At 35.9% G+C, this 15,600-nt stretch overlaps 1 long non-coding RNA gene across 1 annotated transcript; it reads right to left on the reverse strand.

The window, feature by feature from the left end:
- Positions 1 to 631: 631 nt before the first annotated feature.
- On the reverse strand, positions 632 to 14,741 carry LOC118763722. The gene is made up of 3 exons (XR_004999476.1): positions 14,730 to 14,741; positions 9,337 to 9,344; positions 632 to 716 (listed from the first exon to the last, which is right to left on the reverse strand). It is a non-coding gene; the product is annotated as an uncharacterized LOC118763722 (long non-coding RNA).
- Positions 14,742 to 15,600: the final 859 nt, after the last annotated feature.

Here is a 15,600-nt window from a genome sequence, read left to right on the forward strand (position 1 = left end):
AAGCGCATGAGTGTGACGATATCAATGGCGCTTTTTGAAGCGGTTTGCAGCGGGAGAGGCTGATTAGTCGAAATTTGTTTAGTCGAAACTTGGTTTCATGATTATGATCTCCAGAGCAAGTACCAATGAATGGTGTGGCGCCAAAATGGTTCACATGGAAGAAGTTTTGGATCCAGGAGTCAGCTGGAAAGATTTTGGCTCCAATGTTTTGGGGCAAAGACGAAGAACTCCTCATAATATACTTGTCAAAGTGTCGTACCATCAACGCAGAATACTACATATCTCTGCTGAATGAACAGCGTGATGCTTTGAAGTAGAAATTCTGTGGAAATCTGAACCGTGATATCCTGTTTTTGCAAGACAGGGCACCAGCATACACAGCACATAAAACCTTGCGGAAAATACGCGACTTTGGCTTCAAGTTGGTTGACCACCCACCTTGCTCTCCAGACTTGGCCCCATGCCAACTATCTCCTCTTTCCACAACTGAAAAAAAAAACATCTCAAGGACATGAAATTTAACTGCGATTCCGAAGTGATCCACCCTACAGCGGCCTGGCTGGAAGTCTAACCTTGCGAGCTCTTTTTACAGGGCTTACAGGAGGTTTGCTTCAATAAAAGTACAAATCTGAGAGGGGAATATGTTGAGTAAAATCATAATTAACTGATCTTTCTGTATTTTCTTTCCCCCAAAGCCAGGAATATTTCAGTACCCTCTCGTAGGTATATATGATGATGATATATTATTAGTAGTAATAATATTGACAGCGACTTTGCAGTTTCGACCAGCTAAGCCATAATCGGACTGTCAATAACTTTCTGTTAATATATATACTCAACCAGATACAGTGAGTAATCATTAAATCTAATGTAAAACTCCTTTTATTATAACACATACACACACACACACACCACACACACACACACACACACATATATATATATATATATATATATATATATATATATGTATATGTATATGTATATGCTTAATGTGTGATTATAGATGTTTGCATGCACAAATCACTATATTAATAATGTATATATGACAGATATGTCTATCATATAAATGGCTGATATAAAACATTGACGACACGTAGACGTAGATATATTTTATTTTATTTAACCATCTCTCCTATTATGAATGATTCGTGACTCGAGAATTTAAAATTTGCACGCTTGTAACATTTAGCAACTAGTTCTAAATTCAAAGAGAGTATTTTTTTAGTTAGGGTTTGTTTTTATTAAGTAATGAGGAAGCTAATCAATTTATTTATCTTTCAACCCACCCCGCTTTTCATTTTCTTTGAATCTTATTTTTCTTAGACGCGACATTCGGAGACCAGCATGTAGTGAATTTTGCAGACATTAACCTCCTCATAAACAGAAGTGTCTCTACCATAGGACACCAAATACGATTATAGTCAGGTTCTAAATTGGTCCGGTGGTTCTGCAATCCCGAAACAACATAGTGTAAGCTAGCTTTCTCTAGTCTTATAGCGAAAACTCCTACTCACCGTATTTTTGAACGATAGCATCCACCTTCTTGTGACCACTTCTTAATTTTTACGCATCTAGATATTTTGTCTTATCTAGTAGCCAAGCACTTTAACTGCAACAAGACAAATAACAGTCGAATGTGGACTTGTTTCTCTGGGTGCCAAACTGCAGGGTCATTGATTCAACCTATTTAATGCATACCACCCATATCTTTCATAAAACTTCTAGAACGATATCATTCCGATTTCGGGAAAGCTCAATAACTTGAAAGTAGCAAAAGACCGCTGATAAACGACTCTCATCTTCGAATGGGTAGCACATACTCCCTTCTGTCCAACAAAGATCTAAGCTACATATGCCCATCAAATGGTACTCACACCTGTATTTCTCTGAGTTTGCGCTAGGACCTAACAATGCATGGTCCGGCACCATTTTCGATACGAGGACGTCGAAGGCGATGACTTGTGTCATCATTTCTTGTAATCGCTTAACGAGTTCTTTCCTTATTTTAATATTTTCTAATTCCAGTATCTTAATATCGTCATAACATAAAATAGTGAAGTTTCATCGTCTCTAATTGTCATCCAACATCATTGCCACAATGTAAACAGCTATTATTCTTAACTGCATCACCTACACTGCCACTACCATCACAAACACCATCACCATCTCAGAGATTAGAAGCATCAACACTATGATAATTCTCATTGTATTCATAACATCGATGATGGTGAGGGGGGTATGCAGTGTTCGTTATAGCGTCGGAGATGGGTGTTTAAGTACAAGTGTGACATGTAGTGATTCTTCAGCCTGGCTTAGTTTTGTGTGTCGTAGGAGGGATGAGAATGAAATATAGTGTAGCAGGGGCAGTGTTTTGCTGTGCTACTGGGGTGTGGTGCGGCTTGATGGTGTAGCTGAAAGTTCTCAAGCCATTATATGAGACGCAAACATTAATGTCAAAACTATAAGTCATCATATTAAAAATGACTAAATCATCGCTCCGTCGTCTTTTATTTTATTGTGAAATAAGAATCGGGGTTGCGAAAGGTGGCTGATAGACAACACAATAAAGACATCTGTTTCTGGGACATTGGGTTAAATCTCTTGTCTGCAGTCTCACTTGTCATTGGTCCATTCAATAGAGTTAGTGGATACGCCGCACACTTCTCTATATTTCTGCCATGTCTGCACAGATCTGCGCATCGCAATATCACAGTGATTGCGTGTGCTGCTGGCTATTGTAACAGAAGTAGTAGACGCAACGAGTTGTGCATATAGTATACACACTCCATTATTGCTGCATCTCTGCTGATACAGAAATATATATATGTATATATATATGTGTGTGTGTGTGTGTTTACATATATATATATATATATATATATATATATATATATATATATATATATATATATATATATATATATATATATATATATATGTATATATGTATATATGTATGTGTGTGTGTGCGTGTCTGTGTTTACATATATATGTATATGTTCGTGTATATATATGCATACACACACAGAGAGGCATATATGCACCTGTACACTGCACGAGTACACAAAATTACACACACACACACACACACACACACAGATATATATATATATATATATATATATATATATATATATATATATATATATATATATACACTGTGATGGAGACAATATTCGCACATATACACGCATATGTATACTACATGCATATACTATAAACTCTTAGTAGACGTTTAATATATGTCCATATTCACGTAGCTATGAACCTGTTAATAGTCATTGATGAACATGCGGACCCACTTACACTTTATAAAACGTTTGACATATGTTTACATACACACACATACATATATGTATATATGCATGTATATATATATTTATACATACATATATACATATATTTATATATATATATATATAATTATACATGCATACATGCATACATACATACATACATACATACATACATACATACATACATACATACATACATACATGTATGCATACATGCATACATATATATATATCTTTTTTAAAGTTTCAGCTCAGAGCTGCGGCCATGCTGATGCACCGCCGTTTTGCCCTACACAGTTATTACTAGGAGCCTTCTCTAATATGTGGCACTTGATGAAGAATGGAGTCTGATATAGCTACCCTCATTTGCACTTCTTGCCGTGTGGTAGGCTCATCGGGGACTCTCGACAGGAAGAAGTTCAGCTTTCATTTAAAATCCCCTACATCTACTTTGTGCAAGTTCCTCAGACTCTTTGGGAGAGAATGATATTAGTATGCAGACTCTTTGGGAGAGAACAATATTAGTATGCATATATATATATATAAAAGTATACGGACTATTGCCATAGTAATATAGCTAAAGCACGCTGAAGGAAGCTGCTTGGTGCAGAATGACTATGACCTCTGCTGTGCATGCGCAATAAGTTTTAAGGTCCTAGCTCACTTCCGCTGTTTACAGCAGCGCTTTGAATAAAGGTGTGTGACGTGTGATCGTCGCATTGACTACGACAGAGAATGTTGAGTAGAGAATCTGCACAAAATTTTGCCAAAATCTTCACGATATCTGTTCACAGGCCTACGCAGTTTTCGAAAAGTTCTCATTGTTCTCGACACAATCAATGAGATCTTGTGCAACTGAAACCCGAGTGTCTTTTTGGCCAGCTGAAGGCAGTTCTGGTACAAGCTTGGCAGACATACGTGTCTTACCTCAGTCCTCAGGGATAATGGACCACTGAACTGGACCGTAAGTAATTTTCTCATCCTCCGATAACTCATGGATTGTGATTCAACGAAATTTCCCTCACAGCTGCACCCATATCTGCGATGCTTTTCTCAGTTCTGCTGGTTGCGGGTCTCCTAAAAGGTTCGTGTACATCGACATTTTTTGGCAATCTTTGAAACGTCTGAACCATTCGTACACTTCTGTGCGGCTCATACACTCCTCTTCATATATTTTCTCCAACTTTGCGTAAGCCTCTGAGCAAGTATCGCGATGACAACTATCTCAGTCATAGTCAATGCGACGATCATACGTTACACACCTTTATTCCAAGCACTGTTGTCAATAGAGGAGGTGAACTAGAACGTTTCAAACTTAATGCGCATGCACAGCAGAGTTCAAGGTCAATTTGTGCCAAGCGTGCTTTAAGTTTGTTACTATGGCAACAGTCCGGATACTTATTGATCAGACATTGTATAAATATATCTAAGTGTGAACATATTTTCATATGCACACGCATGAATATGAATGTACAGATATAAGCGAATGCCTTCAATGAGACTCAAACGAAGACAAACACACATATATCCCATGATCCATTCCGCGTGGTTGGTATTATGACCAAAATATAGCGAGTTTTCCTACCTAACACACCGCTGACCTACACATCATTACTTTTCCACCATCACCATACTCCGGTATTCCACCATATTTTACACGCACGCAAGCACACACTTACACTCAAATACACACACACACATACACCACACATCGTTATGACTCCTACATACGACCTCTCCCCACTCACATTCACCTATCATCCATCTAGCACGTGACCGCACAGTCTTCTATTGTCACCGATTATCGGGATCAAGATTGTGTTTTATTGCTAGATTTTTAATCGCTCTATCCTTTATGATAATTCCTGTGACCTTTTTATTATTGCACGATAAATTGTTTGTTGGTGTTATTAAACGATGATGCTATTGTTGTTTGTAATATTGCGTTTGTTGCTGTTCTTCTTTTTTCCTTTTGACAGTATTGGCGTTGTTGTTGTTGGTGTTCTTGTTGTCTATACGGCTTTATGAAAGCGGAATAAATGAAATATGTCTCTGTCTCATTTATTTCATCCCTTGTCACACGACGACCCGATACATTAGCGCGGACAAATAGCCAACTTCTTAACTGCTGGCTTATTGTACGTAATATTATGGTTGCCGTGAATTGAACCGTCACACCGATTGTTTTTGGCAAGAGAACATGAACTACTACTACTACTATTACTACTACTACTACTACTACTACTACTACTATACTACTACTACTACTACTACTACTACTACTACTACTGATGCTGCTGCTGCTACTACTACTACTACTACTACTACTACTACTGCTGCTGCTGCTGCTGCTACTACTATTACCACTACTACTACTGCCACTACTACTATGACTACTACCACAACTGCTACTGTGGATTGGGGTCTGTCATACTGAATGCACTGAGAGCCTAATCACTTTATATATACCGTGTATAATACGATGTATAAGGCACCTTTTGTATTACGCCACGGCAATCATCACATCCAGAACTCCATCGTATACGCACGCACTCACACATACACACACACGCGCGCACGCACACACGCACTCTCTCTCTCTCTCTCTCTCTCTCTCTCGCATATATGTTCCAGATAAAATATTGTGTAATCTCATGCACAATTGTTTTTATAAGTTAGCAAAAAGTCAGACGTTTATATATAAATACACACACATACACACACAAACACACACATACACCACACACACACACACCACACACACACACACACACACATATATATATATATATATATAATATATATATATATATATATATATATATATACACATACACACACGTAAAGATATACGTATATACAAATCATTTTCCTAAGTAGCATGTTATGGGCTTAGGCAAAGATTTGACTTCCATTTCTAACTTAAGAAGCGCTCATATACAGTATCTTTCGTTATAAAAGTCTAGCTGAAAATAGGTTGCATGTATCTCTGACTATTTACTGCTGTATTAAAATGGAATGAAAATTTATTACGACAGTTATTCGAAAGGGAATTCGCACGGATAGGGAAGAATATAAATCGTAATTTACAAAGGAGCTAAAGCTACAGTAACAATACAGAAAATATTTTAGGTGTAGCCTAGATGGACCTTGTGATGTTTGTATTAATGCTGCTACATCTCCTTTTAACTTTGCAAATGATTTTCCGTTATTATTATCATTTATTTTGTAAGATATCACGTGTTATTTCTGCGTGACCTTAAACAATGTTTTGTAACTTTGAGGCATCTTCTTGTAACTCTTATGGCGTATCGTGATAACCATGTGTTATAATACCTAAAAGGGGATAGGAAGACGTCATAAAACTATATGTGATAAACACAGGATGAGTTAAAAACCGATGGAAATTTCTCCAGGTTATATTAAAAAGTTTGAAATGAAAGCTGTTACACAATATGTTCAGGAGAAGAAAAACTTCAAGAAAATATTATATAAATAGATGAAAGTGGTAAGCAGAAGAAAAAACAAGTGAAAGAAAATAATTGAGAAGTGGGGGAAAGGATAGATAAAGGGCAAAAGTAAGGCTATAAGACGAAAGAACATTGAGCAATGAAATGAAGACAGTACAAAAGAAAATAGAAGTGAAGAGAAAATCGACAACAAATTAAAGAACAAGTCTAAGGAACAGAATGAGATTCGAAGATATCATAATATTATCTGAAGAAAAAAAAAGAAAGAAGAGAAAGTTTTCTTGTAACAATCAAAGTAAATGGGGTGAAAATTGTAAGGAAAAGTAGAAAAAGCAGGAATACAGAAATATATAAGCAGGTCGTAACTTGCAAATGACTTGCAATATATCAATAAATGTTCATATAGTTACTAATGACATCCTCTGTTAGATTCGCTGATCTTCGAGATCTTCCATCACATGCCTGCAAATCTGTCACAAATGTGTGTATGTGTGTGTGTGTTTGTGTGTCTGTATGTGTTTGTGTGTGTGTTTGTGTGTGAGGAGGGCTGCATGGGCGCCTTTTTGTGTTTGTGCATGTAATCAAAACATAAAGAAGAATTGTGTATTTTCAAGAATAATTTAATTACATTATTATTCTCATCAAAAAGGCGGCGAGTTGGCAGAATCGTTAGAGCGCTGGGCAAAATGCGTAGCAGCATTTCGTCCGTCTTTACGATCTGAGTTTGTATTCCACCGAGGTCGACTTTGACTTTCACCATTTTGGAGTCGATAAATTAAGTACCAGTGAAACACTAGGCCGATGTAACGGATTAGTCCCCTTCCCAAACTTTCAAGCCTTTTGCCCTCAGGACATAGGATTATTATTCTCGTTCAAGCTCAATCTGACGAGTTTTTCTTCTGGATAAGTGACATAGTGACGTTTCATCTGGCATTATGTTCATTTAGTGGATTCATTTGTAGTACATAAGCAGCTTTGTTCAGTTGTTTCACCCATTCAAGTATATGAGGTGAACTAAGTATTCAAGTTTTTGCTAGTCGTTCTTAATGTATGTTCGAGGCGACAGTATGTTTAAGTGAGACAAAAACTATAGTCATATCGCTTTTCAACTCAAACCCTACTACCCTGTACACAGAAGTTTTATGATCCCTCTCCAAGAATATACTTGAATAAGAACTAAATTCAAACTATATTCCTGGTTTCTCGCTAATTAGTACAATATGTATACGTGTTTGTGTGTATTCAAGCCCTTGTGTGTGGATTAAGTACACGGAAATTGAAAGAAGCCCGCCGGATATATATATATATATATATAAAGGTAAAGACCCCCTTCGGTCATGAATGACCATGGGATTGCACCTAAAAAGTTACCCTCCTAGACACAAGTCCGGGCAAGGTTGTTTATGGAAGACCAGCAGTCGCCCATGCATACCAGCCTCCCCTCTCCACGCCACCAGTTTTATCCAAGGGAAAGACAAAGGTCGATACAGCTTGGCACCTGTGACGTCGCAACTCATTTCTACAGCTGAGTGAACTGGAGAAACGTGAAATAAAGTGCCTTGCTCAAGAACACAACACGCAGCCCGGTCCGGGATTCGAGCTCACAACCTCACGATCGTAAGCTCGACGCTCTAACCACTGAGCCATGCGCCTTCATATATATATATATATATATATATATATATATATATATATATATAACATATATATATATAATATATAAACATATATATATATATACATACATACATACATATACACACACACACACACACACACACATATATATATATATATACATATATGTAATAATATAAGTAAGATTCAGTTGAATTAGGTACTTAAATTTGAGGCACTTCGTTAGGTCGGAATAATATCTACACACAACAATCAAATATGATACATAAGTACCAGCCGAATGATATTCATGCAGTGTATGTAGACTATTCTATCCAGATGAGTAAAGGAATTAGCTCTTGAGGTATTCCGGCATGTACATTATATTAAATATGCAGTCCATAATATTTACGAAGGGCAGATTCTTAGACATGTAAATAAAATATAAATGAATAATAGTATAGGTATTGGTGACTTATCTGGTATTCCTTGAAGAAATTTGCTCAGATTCCCTTTAAAGGTGATGGGATCCTTTTCCCTTTTGATACGTTTTGGGACAATGTTATATAGAGCAGGGCCATTTGAGGAAAGAATTGTTGCCATGTATTTATGTATTCTGATCCTGAATTGGGTTGGAGACGTATAGCTCTTGGTCCTAAATATGGATGAATGTTGAAGCTAACGTTGAGGTCGTTTGACCAATGCTGATTGTATATTCTCCACAACGTGCAAGGGATGTGTCACTCACGGCAGTACTGGAGAGAATAGAGTTTCAATGCTTTGAGGCGATCCCAATAATCGGGATCAGTTATGCCCCTAATTTATTTAGTGAATGTCATCTGGCGTGATTCAATTTTCGAAATGTTTTGTTTTATATGGGGAGAGCACAGGGGGGCAGCAGTCCTCAAGGTGTAGGCGTAGAAATGAAGAGAAAGGAGGAATGATGACACCTTGTTCTCTCCACCGGAATGTTCTTAGGATCCAAAAGCTCATCCTAGGAACTATAGGTACTCCATCTGAGTTTATTGTCAACAATTACTCTTAGGTCTCTGATAGTATTTGATGCTGTGAGTGGTTCCTCCTGAAGGAAGTGAGTATGGCTGTTTTAGCATAGTCTTTCTTCCAAAATGCATCAGTTCAAACTTTCCCTCGTTTAGTTGCATTTTGTTTTTGTCTGCCCATTAACTCACCGCAAGTAGATCAGACTGGAGTTCCGTTCGGTCTTCTTCCTCATTGATAATTTTCTGGGGCTTAGAATCAGTAGCGAATAGTTTCACTTTGTTGTGTTTTATGATACAAGAAAGGCCGTTTATATAGACTATAAAGAGAAGACATTCCCCTCAGGGACATCACTGCTGACTTTTGCTGGTTTCCACCTATCAAAAAATGTTGTGTTCTCTCCTCAAGGAAATACTCAATCCAGTTTACTAGTTTCCCACGGATTCCAACATTTGTATGTATGTATGTAAATATGTATATGTGTGTGTTTGTGTTTATCTATGTGCATTGTGCATGTATATATAATATATATATATATATATATATATATATATACAGAGAGAGAGAGGGAGAGAGAGAGAGAGATAGATGGAGAGATAGACTGATAGATAGATACATGTATACATATATACATATGTGCATATATACAAATATATATAGGCTCTCACACAAGCGTAAATGCATTCAACTATCGATCTATGCATATGCATATGTGTGTGTGTGCATATATACATATATGTGTGTGTGTGTGTGTTTGTGTTTTTGTGTGTGTGTAAGCATTTATGTATATATATGCATGAATCTATGTATCTATGCATCTCACTATGTATTGATTTACATGTACACGGCCAGGCTTCGTATGCTTCTGCAGCACATTCCACAGACAATTAGTAAATATTGTACAGCCTTACACTGATAATTTGACAATTTAATTCACTTCCCGATTAAATAATAAACAAATACGTAGAGAGGAAAGGACAAGGAAGAAACAAACAAGCACCTCCAACCCATCCTAAAATACCATCGACCAATCTCACTAACGGATTTATGTTTACATTTATTGTACATCATCACCATTATCTCATATATTGTTAACGTGATCATCATACTCACAACCCTACCATCACCACCAGCACAACCACCATCATCGTCATCTTCATAGTCCCCACGTCATATTCACCATCACCGTTGACACCAGGTTCACCGAATTCGTCTTTACATCTTCACCCAAAATCACTACAATTATCATCCTTATTTTCATCATCATCATCATCATCATCATCAGGTTCATCACCATCATCAGTATCTACTCCTTCTATGACAACGACAACTACCGCCACCACGATCGCGACCACTACCACCACCATCACCACCACCACCACCACCACCACCACCACCATCACTACCGCTGCAACTGATGAATATGATGATGATGATGATGATAATGATGATCTTGGTGGTGACGATGATGATGTTGATAGCACTAGTATTGATAGTGATATTGAAAATAAAATTATGATTAAAATGATCAAGTTGTTGTATGATGATGAGGAGGAGGAGGAGGAGAAAAATTTCTTGGATTTGACATTACAACCGCCACCACCGCCAGAGTCATCATGTTGATGAACAAAATTTACACCACCACAACGACCACCAGTATCACCACCACCACCACCACCACCACCATCATCATCATCATCATCATCATCATCAACATCATCATCAGCATTATCATCATTATCATCGTCATCATCATTATTATCATCATCCACAACGTCATTACACCTTTTTCTTTTCTTTCTGTCTACAACAGAATACTGTTGACTCCCACCACACAAACACACACACATACACACACCTCACAGCAGAATTTTTTTATCAAAGCTCTTCATTTCAACCAGTTCCACCTTCAGACAACTCTACCCCTACAGTAGCAACCTACTACTCTGCCGTACTGCACCTATGATTCCAGGAGTCTCAGCACTTGAAAGATTAAATTGCTATCGTCCATTCTTTCTTTACGAATTATTTTTAAATCACTAAAAAATCTAGAGTTGTTGCCTGTAATCATGTAGTGCCCATACACATAAATAAGCACGCACATAAATGCACACACTCACACACGTTATATATATATATATATATATATATATATAATATATATATATATATATATATATATATATATTATATATGATAATAATATATTATATATATAAATATGTATATATAATATCTATATATGTATATATGTATATATATATATATGTATATTATATATAATTATATATATATATATATATATATATATATATATTATATATATAATATTTGTAAGCAAGCACAAACATTTTGTAATTTATGTAGCGTAAGCAGCCACGGAAGACTTTTAGTACAATAATAACTATATATTAATATATCATAATAATAATAATATATATTCTCCGATTTAAAGCGACCTTATTAAATCAAAAATTGACAGAAAAATGAAAGAGATATCTCTACTTAGAATCGAACCCATATATGAATGCTTATCAGGCTTCATGCGCCTCCGATCGTGCCAAACGCTTACCCGTCAATTTCAGCCAAATATATACCTTAATTCTCTAATAGTACATATAATAGTACCCAAAATATGATAGTACCCTAAAGGCCTTGTAAGTTACAGATAGATAGCGAATATTGTTGTCTCTTAGTACAATAATAATAATAATAATATATATTCTCCGATTTAAAGGGACATTTTATATAAACAATTGACTGAAAAATTATGAGCTAACCCTAGCCGGAATCGAACACATATATCAACGCTTACACGCCTCCGTAACTTACAAAAAATTTCGAGTTTGTTTACAAATATTATATGTATTATTAGAGAGTTAAATGCATATCCATAAAATTTGGGTGAAATTGATGGGTGAGATTTTGGCCCAATCGGTTGCACTTGAGGCTATGTAAAACTTGATATGTGGTTTCGATTCTAGCTCGGTGTAGCTCATTATTTTTCAGTCGATTATTTATATAAAATGTCGCTGTATACACACATTCGTATATATTTATGGCGCATGGCTCAGTGGTTAGAGCGTTGAGCTTACGATCGTGAGGTTGTGAGCTCGAATCCCAGACCGGGCTGCGTGTTGTGTTCTTGAGCAAGGCACTTTATTTCACGTTGCTCCAGTTCATTCAGCTGTAGAAATGAGTTGCGATGTCACAGGTGCCAAGCTGTATTGGCCCCTTTGCCTTTCCCTTGGACAACATCGGTGACGTGGAGAGGGGAGGCCGGTATGCATGGGCGACTGCTGGTCTTCCATAAAAAATAAAAAAAAAATAAAAAGAAAACAAAAAAAATAAACAACCTTGCCGAGACTTGTGCCTCAGAGGGTAACTCTCTAGGTGCAATCCCATGGTCATTCATGACCGAAGGGGGTCTCTCTCTCTCTCTCTCTCTCTCTCTCTATATATATATATATATATATATATAATATATATATATATATGTGGGTGTATGTATATATATATATATATATACACATACGTAAAGGCCAGAGATGGTGTATTGTCCCTGTGGTGTGTTGCGTTCCCTCTGTATTTCATATCTTCTCTACAATAATTAATACTCAAATATTTTCTCGCACCGTCTCTGATGAAGGGATATATAAAATATCCCGGAAATAGCTGTAAGATCTTTTCTTGATAAATGTTATGTAAACTATTTGCTAAATTGGGGTGTTTGTGTATGTGTAAAGAGCTTTAGAACGGTGCAAATATACAGTCAAATACGTAGTTTATTTCATCTTGAAATGTTTCTGTGTATCTCCATGATATTCACACTATACCTTACTCCGGTGTGATGGTCGCTCTCATTCACTTCCGGGCGAATGACTTCGCCTGGCTTTGAAGTATACAGCGTATCTTAAAAGTCTACGGGGCCTTTCCTAAACGAAATACGGCAGGCTAAAAGCGTTTTGCAGCATGCATACAATACCATCCAATTTTGTCGTTAATAAAGTACACACACACACACACACACACACACACACACATGTTCACATTTGGACATAAAGTTAGATTCTCTTATAAAGTATATTTTTTAAGTATACTTCACAATATATGGACTGTATTAAGTAAAATGATCACTATTTTGACATATATATACAGAACAACACACATCTATCTTTCTATCTATCTATCTATCTATCTATCTATCTATCTATCTATCTATCTATCTATCTATCTATCTATCTATCTATCTATCTATCTATCTATCTATCTATCTATCTATCTATGTATCTAGGTGGCTAACTAGGTACATGTCCGTCTTGCAGTCTCTCTCTCTCTCTCTCTCTCTCTCTCTCTCTTCTATATATATATATATATATATAATATATATATATATATATATATATACACTATAAATATATACATACATATTATGTGTATACACATACATACATATATTTTATATATTATATATTTATTATTTACACACACACACACACACACATATATATTATATATATATATATATATATATATGTATGTATGTATACATTGGTGACTCTCACTGTGTTTGAGTATAATTACTGACTGAAGCTCACTGCATGCAGTCAAATTCAAACTTGCCTATTCACATTTATCTTGTAAGTATTCCCCTCTAACATATGCATCTCTAAGCAAACACCCAAAGTGTAAGTTGCTAATATTCACACACAGCCCCTCAAATACGAACGTGTCAGGCTGTACATAAATTCAGATTCATATCAATATTACGGACAACCATATATACAAATATATACTGATGTATAAACGCAAACACACAATCACATATGTACTTTTATACACACACACGCGCGCGCATATATATATAACTATATTTACATACATATATACTTATACATATATATAAATACATATATAAATATATATATGTATGTATGTGGCTCTGAATGTGTGCGTGTGTGAGTGTGTGTGCCTGACTGTGTGTGCGCGCGAATGTGTGTTTTATGCACATAACATCCCACTTCAACCTCATACACACGGAATATATTTATATACTAGACATTGTATGTATATATATATATTATATATATATGTATATACATATATATATATATATATATATATATATATATATATATATATTATATATATATATTATATATATATATTAATAATATATATAATATATATATATATATAGTATATACATACAGTTACATATTTACACGCAATTATATATGTATGTATGCATTTGTATAAACATTGGCGGCTGTAATTTCTACGCATACAGTACCATCTATCATCATTGAGTCTCATAATTTCATAAAGCTTAACCTATATGCACACACATATATATATATATACGTATATGTATATGTAAACTTATACAGAAATACATACAGACGCTCACATGTACACAACTACACTCTCATGAATGCGTTGCTTTGTTGAAATAATATTAAGTTGTCAATCAGTTTTCTCCCTTACGCTCTGCCATAGTTCAAACTAACTCAGTAAAGATTTTAGCTTGCAAATTAAAAGCTCACATTAGATGTAGTACAAACAAAATGTCTGAAGGTCCGTGTTTTTTTCCCGCCCGTTTCTGTTGACATGGCCGTCACTCGTGCCGCTGAGGGGCGCTCTGGTCGTGTCATGATGAGCGTGTGCTATGACAAGCAATATATGTTTGGGTATGCAGCTCTACAACTGCCATACTCTTTTCTATTACGTTCTCTTTTCCCATTCCCTTTCTCAACTTCATTCTCTTTCTTTTTCTCCTCATTCTTGCTCTCTCGCTATAATTGTATTCTTCTATCTCTCCCCTCTCCCCTTCTCCCTTTCTCCTCTCTTCATATATTAATTTTTACATGCATTTCGCTTTACATTTTATATCTTTTCTTTTACATTGTATTGTTTATATATTTTTTGCTTTCTCTTTATTTGTTCATTACAGATATGTAGTGTGTGCGTGCGTGCGTGCCAGTATGTATGTACGTGCGTATATTTGCATATGCTGGTGTATGTGTTTGTGTGTATTGGAAAGTAAGTGAGAAATGGAAACGTATGGACGGGGTGTACTCTATAACGCGAAAAAAGCACGTAGAAAATATTAGTCCAATATGCAAAAAGCGGCTATGAATGTTTGCAGAGGACAACGTGTTCAGACACCTTAAATGTCCCCGGGTCATTTCAAATTAGATAAGATTATCAAATAG

This window comes from Octopus sinensis, linkage group LG6 (assembly GCF_006345805.1).
Source record: "Octopus sinensis linkage group LG6, ASM634580v1, whole genome shotgun sequence".
Taxonomy (NCBI): Eukaryota; Metazoa; Mollusca; class Cephalopoda; order Octopoda; family Octopodidae; genus Octopus; species Octopus sinensis.